At 39.5% G+C, this 13763-nt stretch overlaps 1 protein-coding gene across 1 annotated transcript in view; it reads left to right on the top strand.

Annotated features, from left to right (window-relative positions):
• Window positions 1–13763, top strand: part of cep85l (centrosomal protein 85, like) — a 317796-nt gene that overhangs the window by 77949 nt on the left and 226084 nt on the right. The window lies entirely within an intron of this gene.

The following is a 13763-nucleotide window of genomic DNA, read 5'->3' as shown; positions in this document are numbered from 1 at the left end:
ATTTTGAATACATTGCTATTTCTGTCTATGTAAATCATAAGAGAAATCAATAGTATGCGGGACTACCTTAGCAGCATGGAGAAAATAACAAGCTGCAAAAGTGTTAAATGTTGGAAACTGCACAGGATATTTCAAAGAATGAAATGACTCTTGTAGAAAAATCTAGTTGTAACATCAAGTGGAACATTGCTTAAAGTTCTGAAAGCAAAATATTTTTCTCTATGAACACAGTATTTATTCTTGTGAAAGGGATGTTGTCACTTCACTGAGATTTTTTCCTCTCGGGTCAATTCCTGGAATAATATGTTCTAGAAATTCTATTGCCAACATAATGGCCCCAAGGGGTGGTTATAATAGGCACTAAGGCCACTACATCATGCATTTTTAGATTATTCTATTATCTATGTATTTGTTGTTGTAAGGACCTACACCCCAGTTTAATTTTATCCATGCAATTCCATCTTTTATTAGCAATGCATCTCCAGTCCTCCAAGTCTTTTTCAGTCTTTGTAGAGCAGAACACTGTCTGCTTTCTGCTTTTTCTCTCTAGGAACAATGACAGCTTACTTGGGTATTTCATTGTTCATTTTGTTACATACCCCGTAACTGGGAGTCTGACCAGCAGAGAAAGAAGAATCCGTTGGAGTCTGGTAGTACCAAACTAAAGGTGTTTATTAGTAAACTACACAATGCAGTATCAAAAATGCAAATACAAATATAAAACAAGTTAGCAGTAATAAACCTAAAAGTGTAGGAATAATAATAATCAATAATAAACGAGCTCTATCGATGCCTAGGGGTAAATGAATTGTCATAGGAAAGTATAGAGTTCAGTTCATAACTGCTGAGGTGGTTATGGTTGTTGAAATCGTTGGGGAGAGAGAGAGTGAGAGAGAGATGTAACAAACAGCAACAGTTGTGGCAGGCAAGCCTTTTTGTGGTTTTCTTAATCCGTTGTATCATTGTGGTCATTCGGTTATGCCCCCTCTGTTCTTCAGCTAGACCGTTCTTCTGTGGTGGACATCACTCTGGCATGAGTGGACACACACACAAGTCCCCACCGGCCCTGCTGTAACACTGTGAGCTTTACTGACCGATCTCCTGGTTCGGTCTCTGAAGCCCCCACCTTTCTGTGGATTCCCAACACTCAGTGTCTGAAGGGTGTCTCTCCAGACCTGTCTTTTATCCCCAATCACTGGGTCTCAGCTATCCATCAACTCTGAATGACTGTGCCCATCAAATCAGGCCACTCCTGCTGTCTCCTGAGGAATGTTAACAAGCAAAGTAAAGTCCTTCTAGTGGAAGGTAAATAATCCAGGAAGAGTCAAAATACAGTAAATCAACAGTCTCTCACCCCCTCTTATCTGTAGCAGATATTCTTGCCTGGGCTTTTTATATATATATATATATATATATATATATATATATATATATATATCCCCCTCTCTCCCTCTCTCCCCCTCTCTCTCCCCCCCTCTCTCCCCCCCCCCCCTCCCCCCCTCTCTTCCCCCCCTCTCTCTCCCCCCCTCTCTCTCCCCCCTCTCTCTCCCCCCTCTCTCTCCCCCCCTCTCTCTCCCCCCCCTCTCTCCCCCCCCTCTCTCTCCCCCCCTCTCTCTCCCCCCCTCTCTCTCCCCCCCTCTCTCTCCCTTCTCAGGAAGGGGGTTGGGAATGGTTAACTCTGCACCCCATTGTCCATCAGGTCTGTTCATCACTCACAACAATTTACTCAGTCATTATGTGCTGTGCCGTTTAATGGGGGCGGTCAGGGTCTGACCATGATTATTCTTGGCAAATTTTTTTCTATAGAAGTGGTTTGTCATTGCCTTCTCTTGGGCATTGTCTTTACAAGATGTGTGACCCCAGCCACTGTCAATACTCTTTAGAGATTGTCTGTCTTACATCAGTGGTGCATAGCCAGGACTTGTGATGTGTACCAACTGCCCATCCACCACCTGCTCCTGTGGCTGCACATGACTCTGACTGGGGAGGGGTGGGGGGCTCAGGAGATGCTACACTTTGCCCAAGGGTGACCTGCGGGCTAGCTGAGGGAAGGAGCGCCTTACACTCCTTTGGTAGAAATGCATCTCCACCCCACCACCTTATTTGAATTTCATTGTTACTACACTCAATATAATTTAATCACAAGATTTGAAAACCTCTTGCAATTGGAGCCAAAGTTTTGCATATTTCCCAATTAACTACACCCATTCTAATTCTACTCAAAGTCCCGTTGATAGCAAATTATTTTTTTTGTAATTGTGGCACAGGAACAATTGGGTGCAGTCAAAGAGTAGAGTAAAGCAAATGGCCATTTGGCCCAACTGGTCCATGCTGACCAAGATTACCATCTAAGCTTGTTCCATTTGGCCTACATCTCTTTAAACCAGATGTTCCCGACCTAGGGTTGATGGGTCCTTTGCTTTAATGGTATTGGTCCATGGTTTAAGACAGGTTGGCCACCCCTGCTCTAACTCTTTCCTTTCCATTGGTCCTAATTTATACTCTTCTTCCCCCTTGAACTGTCTGAAGTCTACTGCAAAAGCATTCAAAAGAAATTTGGAAATCTGCACTGAAATATAAGGGGGGGGGGAACTTTAAAGAGAGATTAGCATCTCGCATTGAACTAAAAGATTGATCCATTCCTCCTCTGCCAAATGCAAGAAATTCCTTGATCTTAGCTGACAGATGTTGAGGTAGTCTGTGACATCACAATAATTGCTAACAGCAACAAAGAAAGTTTTTGCCTTAGTCATCACTCACTTGGATAAGTAACATCTACAATCCCCATTGTATTTGCTGTTGATAAATATTTAGTTGATGTAACGGCAGCATTTATCAGGGATACCTGCAGAATATTCTATCTTCATTTACAAGTACCAAATAAAAAGCCTGATTATTTCATATCCACGTGCTGATATTGAGAGCCAGGGGTACACAGTAGTTGTTTTAATGCTTTGCGTTTGTGATTGGATATCAATAGTATCATTTTACCAGTAAATTATTGCTTGAGGATTAAACTATAAAATATTTAAACAAGTGTTTTGAAAATTTCATTCGTCACCTTTCACACTTCTACTGTAACTCTAGAAAGCACATAAAACCCAACATGGCAAACATACCAGACTGCCAAAGTGTGGCTTTGCAGTCATAATCCAGAGTTGGGTGCCTCAATATTCTGCCAAATTATTCTCCCTTTTGAAAGCACTGCTGCACATACCACAAAAACCTTGCTCTGTGCAGGCCTGCTTTTGGAAGAAACAATTACCCTTCTGGAGCAGACTTTTTATTGCACAGCACAGCAAGTTCACCTGCTTCAGTTATTTGGGCATGTTTCCTTGACTCCATGTACTGCTTTGGGAAGAAAGTCATATTGGACACATTCCTAAACTTACTTTTTGGATGTTGTTGGTGTAGACCTTTTGATCTCCTTGCAATCATGTGTTGAATACTATTTTTATGCTGCTTATTAGAAGTGAGAACAAATCTTTGTATGGCACAAAACTAATTTTAAAGGGAGATTTTTGTCAAGGAATGTTTGTTGAAATGAACACTGCAGAACAGATTTTCTACAGTAAACTGTTATAGCACATGTTTTAAAAAAGCTGCTTTGGCATTATTAAGGATTCAAAGAACATTTATGGTTAAAGGATGTACACAGTATACAACCCTGAGATCCATCTTCCTACAGATAGCCATGAAAAAAGAAGAGCTACAGAACCCGTTCAAAGAAAACATTAAACACCCAATGCACAAAAAGGGAACAAATCGCACAGACTGAATATTAAAACAAATCAAACGAAAAACACAATATAAAGCATCAAACCACAAAGTCCTTGAAACTATCTAGAAATGTTCAGTTTAGTTCAGTTCAGTATAACTTAATGATGCGTTGGTCATTGACTGCAGGTCCCAATCATAATCACACAAAATAGCAATAAAAAGTCTTTTACAGATTGGTCTGTACGAGCAAAAAAAAAATCTTGTGGTTTATAACTAACAAATGTATCTGAGGTCAGTTATTGTGCTTGTTAGTTTATGTTCATGCCGAAATAACTTGCAACTGCTCTCTTTCACCTAATGTTTTTATGATTAAGTATTAACAAGCAGGCTCTTTCCACTGAGGTTGGATGGGACTACAACCAGAGATCATGGGTTAAGGGTGAAATGTGAAAAGTTCAAGGGGAACATGCGGGGAAACATCTTCACACAGGGGGTTGTGAGAGTGAGGAACAAGCTGCCAGCACAAAGTTTAAGAGAAGTTTGGAAAGGTACATGAATGGTAGGAGTATGAAGGGCTATTCAGGTATAGCATATATTATTTGTGTTATAAGTGTGTTAGACAATTGCCTTTTCCAAAAAGGGAGAGTCTAAACACATCCTTGATATTCAATAATAATAATAATATTGCTGAATTGTTCAAAATCTATATCCTGGGGATGACAAATGATAGAAAATCATCTGTACTAGCCACACAGATTCTATAATTATGAGCAAATAGGTTTTATCCAGCCAGTCACTTGCCTTATAGCAACCCAAGTTTTTCCACCAACTACAGGGCATGTCAGTTGTGTGATGGAATATTTTAGTCGCTTCAAACTGTGCAGTTCCAACAAGTGGCAGGGACATGCAATGGTAGGCATAACGCTATTACAGCGCCAACAGCCCAGGTTCAATTCTACTGCTGTCACTGAGGACTGAGGTGGTTGTATGTTTTTTTCCTTGACCATGTGGGTTTCCTCCTGCTGCTCTAGTTTCCTCCGATGTTCCAAAGATGTACAGGTCACAGGGGTGTAATTCGATGGCCCAGACTTGTTGGGGTGGATGGGACAGTGATAACCTTGCTGTCACTCTAAATAAAATATAACGCTATCCAATATAAAGCAGCCTAATTGATCAAAATGCTATCCACCACCCTAAACAGTCATTTTCCAACCATTAGATGGGACTGCGACAGCAGTATGTACCATCTACAACAGGGGTGTCAAACTCATTTTAGGTCATGGGCTGGATTGGGCAAAATGCAGCTGCATGCGGGCCGGATCAGTCGGGCGCGTGCGAACGCAGCTTTCATTGCCTCCGTTTTTTCGTGTCCTCATGTGTCTCAGTCTCTGCTATAACTACAAAGTGTTTCACTTCAGAAATTCCGTTTCTTATGAAGAAGACTGCTGAGCAAGCATTATTTTTATGATTGGTATTAACTTATAATCATAGGCTTCATATCGTCGGGCCATTAATAATTAAAATAATAGATCTATCTAAAATGATCTCGCGGGCCGGATATAATTGTACGCCGGGCTGGATATGGCCCGCGGGCCTTGAGTTTGACACCTATGATCTACAACATGACTTGAAATTTAATTGCCCCGACTACCATCAGTGGACTACTCTGTCAGTATCTTCCAGACCCCAACTTCTATCACTAAATGCAAGGGCATGAGGCATATGGGAATACAATTACTTTCCAAGACCTCCACCCTGACTTGGAAATGTAACCACATTTATTTATCCACCATTGCCAGCCCCAAACTGCCAGGAGAACACTGGACATCAAGATTTTTCCAAAATGTTGCTTCCACAGATTTTTTTTCTGATGAAAGACTCATTGAATCTAAGCAGAAATATAATTACTGCAGACTTGTATAATGTAGGAATTTGGGGATGTTTGAAATTAATGTATTGAAAATAATACATTTAATTGTATAATAGTACATTTACAATAATTCAACAACTGTAAGCTAAAAATGTTGCTCATTTTTATTTGTACTTAATGTCTGAGGCTTTGCGCTTAAGTGTCCAACAATAATCAGCCAGTGTTGATGAATTCCAATTGCCCGGAGAGAGTTTCTCCATGACTGCAATGTCCAAATGAAACCTTTTACCGTGCTCCACACTGACAGTACCAAGATTTTCAGAGAAGTCTAAATGCAAATGCAATAAATGAATGTTGAGTGACATGTTGCACTTCATGTGTGTTGTCAACCAGCTGTGCATATATGGATGCTCTGTACTTATCAAGAAAATTTTCAACATCATCTTTGAAGACATCCATGTGATTTTGTCTGGCCCCACTAGAAGTTCTTCGCATTTTCTGTCATTGACCTGTTTGAATTGTGGACCAACAAAAATACCTTCCTTAATCTTGGCATCAGTTATTCTGGGAAACATCTGCCTCAAATATCAAAATCCTTCTCTGAAATTTATAGCCTTTCTAAAATCTGTCCTGCCATGCAGCATCCGCTCTGGACAAGACAAAAAAACTTTTCCACTTACATTGTGGGCAACATTTTAATTGACTTGAATTGTAAGTTGAAATAACAATTATAGTAGATTTAAAAAAATAATAAATGGTGTGTGTTAGGAAAAGTTCATGGTGATTTTCATGATCAGCAGCCCAAATTCCATAAGATGCACCTAGAGGTACTCAGGAAGCAAAATCTTTGCTGTCAGTACTACAGGGGTCTCTTAACCAAAAGGACTGTGGCATCCAAGAAAGTGATTTGCCATCAATTTTTGAAGAGTTATTAGCAAAGGGCAATATATTAGGGCCTTGCCAGTGATACAAGGAATGATTTTTGAAAGATTGGGAAATGTCCGAATGTTAATTTGACACAATTTCTGATTTACTACATTCCCATTGTTGTTGTGCCACAGCATTCCACTGTGTAAATATCTTCTTTTGAATTAATATTTGAGTTACTCTACCATTTTCTCCTTTCTGATTTCTCTCAGGCAATCTTGTTACACATACACAGATCGAGTTTCATTGTGCTGAGCTGGACCACATAATTGATCTACATCCTGAATGAGAATGCGATAATAAAAATTTCAGTTTACTGAGGAAATTCACATCCGACATTCACCTTCAATTTCCGAATTATCGAATGGCTAAGTGCATGTTGTCTGGACCTTGGGATTACTTATGGGATTTGCTGTAGCTATTGAGTTTCAAAAGCAATCAGTTTGCAGCCATGCTGGTGCAATTCTGACCTCTACAAGAACAGTGCATTGATTCCATTTTTCATGGTAAAGGAATACTGTCTTTTACAGTATCACTTGGCTCTTACTAAAATTCCCCCAATTCCTGAACCATTTATAATGAAGGGTGTCTCAGGTGCTCTGTTTTCTCAACACTTCACAGATTCATTGTGTTTTTGAAACTTTGTGAAGAATTCAAGAGCATTTATCACAGAGGAGTTTGGTCACTTGATAACACGTTGCTCAGAGTCAAGATAAATAGGCTCTGAAATTAGAATTCTATAATTATTCTATATTTTTCCTCTTTTGTTTTTAACTGTTTCATCTTTTTTTCCTTAACAACCAATGCTGCCACTTTTATGACGCTCAATGAAGTTTGTATTATATCACCATTAAAACTGGAAAATGTCCAGGATGCTCTTGATAAGAGTTGATCCTGGAGGAAACAATCAGGCATGTGACCAAACGTCTGGGCAAAAAGGTCCATTTTAAGAGAATTATAAAAATGGAAAAAGAAGGAGGCAAACAAGCAAATTAAGTCCTTGTCCGTTTGATGGCATGTCTGGCTTGGGTATACATTTATTTGATGTTACTGTTAACAGCAAAGTCCTCTTTTTATTGCTTGCATATGCTTTAAAGATTTAAAACAGGGTAATCAATTTCACCCCTTTATCCTTTGGGCTCCAGTTCTAGGGCTGAGTTTCTTGCTGCCTAATGTCAGATGTGTGGATATTTGTTGATGACTTTATACCATTTAAATCCATTCCCATCTCCTAAACAAATGAAACAGTCTGTTCCTGATGCAAAAACCCAAGGACCGCTGGGCGAGGACTGATTAGGGTACACCATCAGAAATAGTGTCTCAGTAATCAGATTATTTTGAAGAAGCTACCAAGATGATTGATGAAGAGATTCTCGGAGATATTGGACTTCAGCATGAAGTCTTTGGTAAGGTCCTGCATGACCGATTGGTCTGAAAAGTTAAATCCCACGGGATCCAAGATGAGCTAGCCAGCTGGATACAAAATTTGCTTGGTGGATAGAAATGACTGTTTCTTCAGAATGGAGATCTGTGACTAGTGGTTTACGACCAACATGGTTCATTTATGGGTCCTCTGTTGTTTGTAACATATTAATAACTTGAATAAGAATATATTGAATGAGGATACATTGAAAAAAAATTGTTCTGTGTGTCTTTCCGAAATGTCATGCTACACATAATTACATAGAGGCAAGAATTGGAATTAAAAATACAGACCAAAGAGTTACAGAAACAGAGAAGGTGCAGTGCAGGTCAACGAATAAAATGTAAGTACTACCACAAGGTGCATTGAGAGATCAAGAGTTAATCTTCTAGCAGCTGAGAGGTCTGTTTGAATACAGTTGTTGTTGTGTCTGGTTGTGCCAGCTTTTAAATTTGGGCAATTTCTGCCCAATGGGAGAGGGCAGAGGAGATAATGATGAGCATGGGAAAGATTCTGGAGCAGTTAGCATAAACGTTTGTGGGTAATTAATTAGAGCGCTATTCATAGGAAAAGCGTTCTCTCTGATTCTTTGATTCTGTAATTTGTGTATGATGTCACCAATCATGACTGATCCTTAGCTTTGTCTGCTACCGTGGTAAATGACTCACAGCTTTCGGTGGGTGGGGTGGGGGTTGGTCAAATAGCGGCTTAAACCTTTACCGCCAAAAATTCAAAACTTTGCTGTCCTCCGTCTCTAATGAACTGTTTCTGTGATGGAGAGTACTCGATAAATACACTCATTACACACGTACATTTACACACACACACACACAACCATTGCCTTTTCCTGCTGCTGTTGCGCTGAGTGCCTGGACTACAATGTCTTCCCTGGAATATTGTCACAATGGGTCTCAAACCAAGCTGCTGGGCCGGGGTTCGCTTTATTGTGCCCTTCCCACCATACGCAGTGGAATATTTTATTTCTTTAGAAATGGGGATGTGTAAATGTGTTTCTATCCTGTATTTAAGGTAGATACTTTGGTTTATTTTGTAATATGATTGTAACTACATGGTGGGGTCAGATTGTAATTCATGTGTAGTTTTAAGTTAACTTTGTGGGTAATTAAAGATAGTTTGACCTGGTGCTGAATAAAAGAAGCGCTTGGCCCATAGTGGGAGAGGGATCTGAGCTGCCAAGCATTCACACTGGAGCTATTGTTGTGCTTACTGGGGGATACCTTTTCGCAAATATTGGCAGTATTCTTTTCACTACTTTTGCTAATGTTTGTAAGTTTAATTTTTGACACACTTAATGAACACCCTTGCGTGGAAGTGCTAAATTAACCCAACTGTTTTTCTTTTGAACATAACCCACTTATCTAATAGTTTCTGTGATGAGAGACCTTGACGAGGATGGTTTAGATGCAAGTGCTGGTGTATCCATGACTAGAATCGAGACATAGTGATAAAAATCTGGAACAAGAATTAAGCAAAAACAAAATGCTGGACAATATCTCTAGTTAGGCTTGTGATTGAGCACCAAACCTCATCTCAGCTGCTCTTTAAATACTCATTTCTTGGTGCCAAAAATATGATTGCCAGTTAGTGGGATTGTTCTGAACCCTTAAAGGGGCCATACCAGCTATCCATACATACTCTGGAGAGTTTGAGCATTTAATTCCCAAGGATAGCTTAAAGTTGTACCAAAAGCAAAGACATTTAAAAAAAATTATTATCGAATGGAATTGCTTTCAATTTACAATAATACTCTGATAATCTGCTAATGTAATAGCTCAAAAATTCTGATAATCCAGTATCTTATTCACTGCCCTCTTCATCCCTCCCACCACCCAGCTTCCTGCAGTCCCGTCAAAATCATTTAGTTTTCCTTTCTGCAATCTGGAAAATATTTATTTTAAGACCCTGTAATGTATGAAAAGAAGGTGAATTAAAGGTATGTTGTGGTATTAATAGGTGTAATATCCAATAGTCCAGAAAATCTACCAGCCCACCAGAGTATCCCAAGGGTGTTGGATTATTGGTGGTTTATTATAAATTGAATAAATTGTAATTTTTTTAAAAGCAACACACACAAAATGGTGGAGGAGCTCAGCAGGCCAGGCAGCATCTATTGTAGAAAGTACAGTCGACATTTCAAGCTGATTCCCTTAGGCAAAATTTCCAACAGCTGCAGATTTTCTTTTGTTTATAATTTTTTAAAATACAGATTTTAAAAGTACCTTTTAAAATGTATTTATTACACTTAATGGTATGGGTCCTTGCCAGCTTGCAAATGGCTAACAGGGATGTTTGAGTGAGTGTTTAGGAGTCTGACGGAATGGATCTGCCAACTGCTGCTGGCATTTTGTGCCAGGTGGGAACTCCATGGCCACTTTTCTGACCTGCTGACTATTCAGATTATAAACAGGAGCAGAAAATGACTGTTTCCTGGGGAAGGCCTGGACATACATTTTACATGGAAAATAATCATAATAGATGCCTTAGATTTTATTTTTTAATTGCAATGCTTCTAATTTCCTCTTGAAATTGTTTTTGAAAGGGAATGTTAGCTCTACAGTGTCTGACAACTGTGAAGCCTCTGCAGTGTAGTTAGTTTGCCGTGGAACTGTCTGAATAGATAGTGTTTATTTGTTGCTCTAATCTATCAATGGTAGTTTTGTTGGGTTTTGGACTTTACAATTGAGGCAATGAAGATTTTGTGAGCATGAGCAATCTTAACAAAGTTAGGTGATACTTCAGTGATCCCTGTCATTATTCCAACAAGCTGTTTACTCTCTTAACCAAGAATAGTTTACTCTCTTAACCTAAAGTACAGCATGTTTGAAAACAAGAAATTCTGCAGATACTGGAAATTCCAGGTAGCGCGCACAATGGACTCATGAGGACACATGAAGTCTCAGCCCGAAATGTTGATTCTTCATTCTTCCTTATCGATGCTCTCTGACCTGTTAAGTTCCTTTCGATGACATGTTTGCTCCATTCAGTTCTGTTAAAGAGAGGCTTCACGGGAAATACAGTCCACTTTATTGTCTACCCTAAGCATTTATTTTTATTATTTTTAAAGTAAATAAAGGATTGAATCCAAAAAAGAATGAATGGAACAAACATGTGCTTGGTTTTAAGGTACATAATTTCCTTTTAGACAAATACAAAAGTATTGCTGCTGCATCTTTCAGTCATAGATTACAACCATGCTCAATTATTATTTTTTAAATAAACATGTTTACAGTAATATTATTTTCAGATGATCAGAATAGATTCAAAACCTGATTTCTCAAGCATGACCCTTGAGATGAAGTATACATTACACTGGAGCTTTTGGAAGCAATTTCCTACTAATCTCGCACAATGTGCGAGTGAGTCGTATCCATAACAATTATATGAATGGTGGTTTGTGTTCTTGCTTTGTGCTCTCAATTTGTACTTAAACTTGCAGGAAATAAAGTATCATTGTCTTGTAATGGAACACGGAGTGCAGGAATCAGCAGGATATCATTATCCGTTTAATTCCACAGATTCTTAAATATGAATTTTATTACAGTTTTGCAGACCAGTTTTATATTACTCATGACTGCATGATCTTTTGGTTCTCCTTCCTTTGAGGGGGTCTCATCAAAATGCATGATCCTGGCTGGATGAAAGTATACACTATTAATGTAGCTGTATAATGCCCATCATAGGCCAGCTGGTGTTGCTCAACCCCAACCCTTCCATTGTCAGGAATCATTGTATGTAAATCCTTATTTTTGCACTACCTTTAACCTATTTAATATATATATATATAGACACACATTGCCGGGTGATAATAAACCTGATTCTGATTCTGACTTCCCTTTCCATTGTCAGGACTCACCACTTACATCTCCCTGAAAAATCTCTACTTTCCTGGATTTCCTCTTCTGCAGTCAGGAATCGCTGTTTGTATCTCCGTGAAAAACCTCTACTTACCTGGACTTCCCCTTCCAATGTTACGAATCACTGCACCTCCTTAAAAATGCTCTGCTCTCCTGGACTGGATGCAGAAGGCCAACCTTCCAAATGCTCAGAGTTTTTTTTCGCTTAGAGATATTGGGGGGGGGGGGGGGAGAGGACAGAGAGATCGATAGATATTGATAGATACCAGCCTTCCTCTGGACCAACAAGCCAACACTGCCCAATTGTACCCTATGTAACTAATTAACCTACACGATTTTGGAATGTGAGAGAAAACCAGAGCACCCAGAGGAAACCCATGTGGTCACAGGGAGAATGGTCAGTGGCGGAATTAAACCTGAGTCTCTGGCGCTATAATAACATTACAGCAACCACTACACTACCGTCCAACCCACAGAAGGGAAAGATTGGAGTGTCGGTAAAACATCAGCTGGAAAGGTACAGAGGTCCTAGGCTTTGACTGCTCAGCAGGACTTTTCTGTCAAAGCTGATAGGATTTTTATAAGTAGGTCTGACATTTGTTAAATGGTCAAAATCATTTAATTAAAACACAGATTTCTCTCCAGTAGTTTACTTTTCCTACCCTCCTGGCTTCACCTATCACCTTCTAGCCAGCCTCCATCCCATCTCCCCACCTTATTATTCTGGTATCTACCCCTTTCCTTTCCAGTCCTGATGAAGTGTCTCAGCCCGAAATGTTGACTGTATATTCATTTCCATAGATGCTGCCTGACCTGCTGAGTCCCTCCAGCATTTTTGTGTGTGTGTGTGTGTGTGTGTGTGTGTGTGTGTGTGTGTGTGTGTGTGTAGCTGAAGCATCATAAATGAAGTAATTAAAAATATATCTCTCTTTGGCTTTGTCTCCTAATCTGTAGGCCTAGAATCCCCACTGTGGTCTCCAGGCCTGATGTTGGATTGGTGAGCCCATTTCTCCCAAAGGAATCTCAGCAAAAAGGATTCTTTTCAGATTTCCCTGGGAGTCAAGGAAAGGAGCATTGTGACAGATGTAATGCCATCTGCCATTCATTAACTCTCAGACTAATGCCTTCTGTGGTGCTTTTGCAGGAAGTCCCAGCCTTATGAGAATTTAAATAGCTGAGTGTCACTAGTTCTGATTGAAATGAACAATTCAAAGTTGCAGTACATCATAAACACAAGAGATTCTGCAGATGCTAGAAATCCAGAGTAACACACACAAAATGCTGATTACTTTGTAGAGATCTGTCTTCACTTTGGCATGAAAGAGTCTTTTTCTGTTGATCAATATCAAAAAGTCAAATTAAATCCACTGTGATTCAATGCTATAAAACATAAGTTCCAAAGGGTGGAGTAATATATCTATCTCTCCGCCGTCTCCCCATCTCCTTTCTACATCTCTCTCTCTCTCTCCTTCCTCTCTCTCTCTCCCTTTCTCTCTTCTCCCTTCCTCTCTCTCCCCATCACTCCCTCTCTGTCTTTCCTTCCTCTCCCTCTCTAGTTGTATGGTCTTTCATTGAAGCTGCTACTATTCTATAGATTTACTAAGTATGCGCACAAGAAAATGAAACTCGGTTGTATTTGGTGACCTGTATACCTTGATAATGAAATTTATTTTGAACTATGAACTTTATACCAGATGCCACTTGGCCAATGGCCTTGTTCAGATTTTCTTCTCATCTCTGTTACTCTTTTCAGAGGTGAGGGAGAAAGCTTTAAAGGGTTTTGGGAATTTTGACAGGTGAATTTAATTTTAGGTAAATCTAAATTCATAGTAACAGCTGTTGGGCGTGGATGTGGGTGTAAATGTCTCTTCCTCACTTCTGATGTCTGGTCATCTACCTCAGTGCCATTTAACTAAATGGTCTATATCCCATGATTCCCTTGATACAG

The sequence above is a fragment of the Hypanus sabinus genome, chromosome 10 (assembly GCF_030144855.1).
Source record: "Hypanus sabinus isolate sHypSab1 chromosome 10, sHypSab1.hap1, whole genome shotgun sequence".
NCBI classification, from domain to species: domain Eukaryota; kingdom Metazoa; phylum Chordata; class Chondrichthyes; order Myliobatiformes; family Dasyatidae; genus Hypanus; species Hypanus sabinus.
This window is presented reverse-complemented; position numbering and strand designations above follow the sequence as displayed.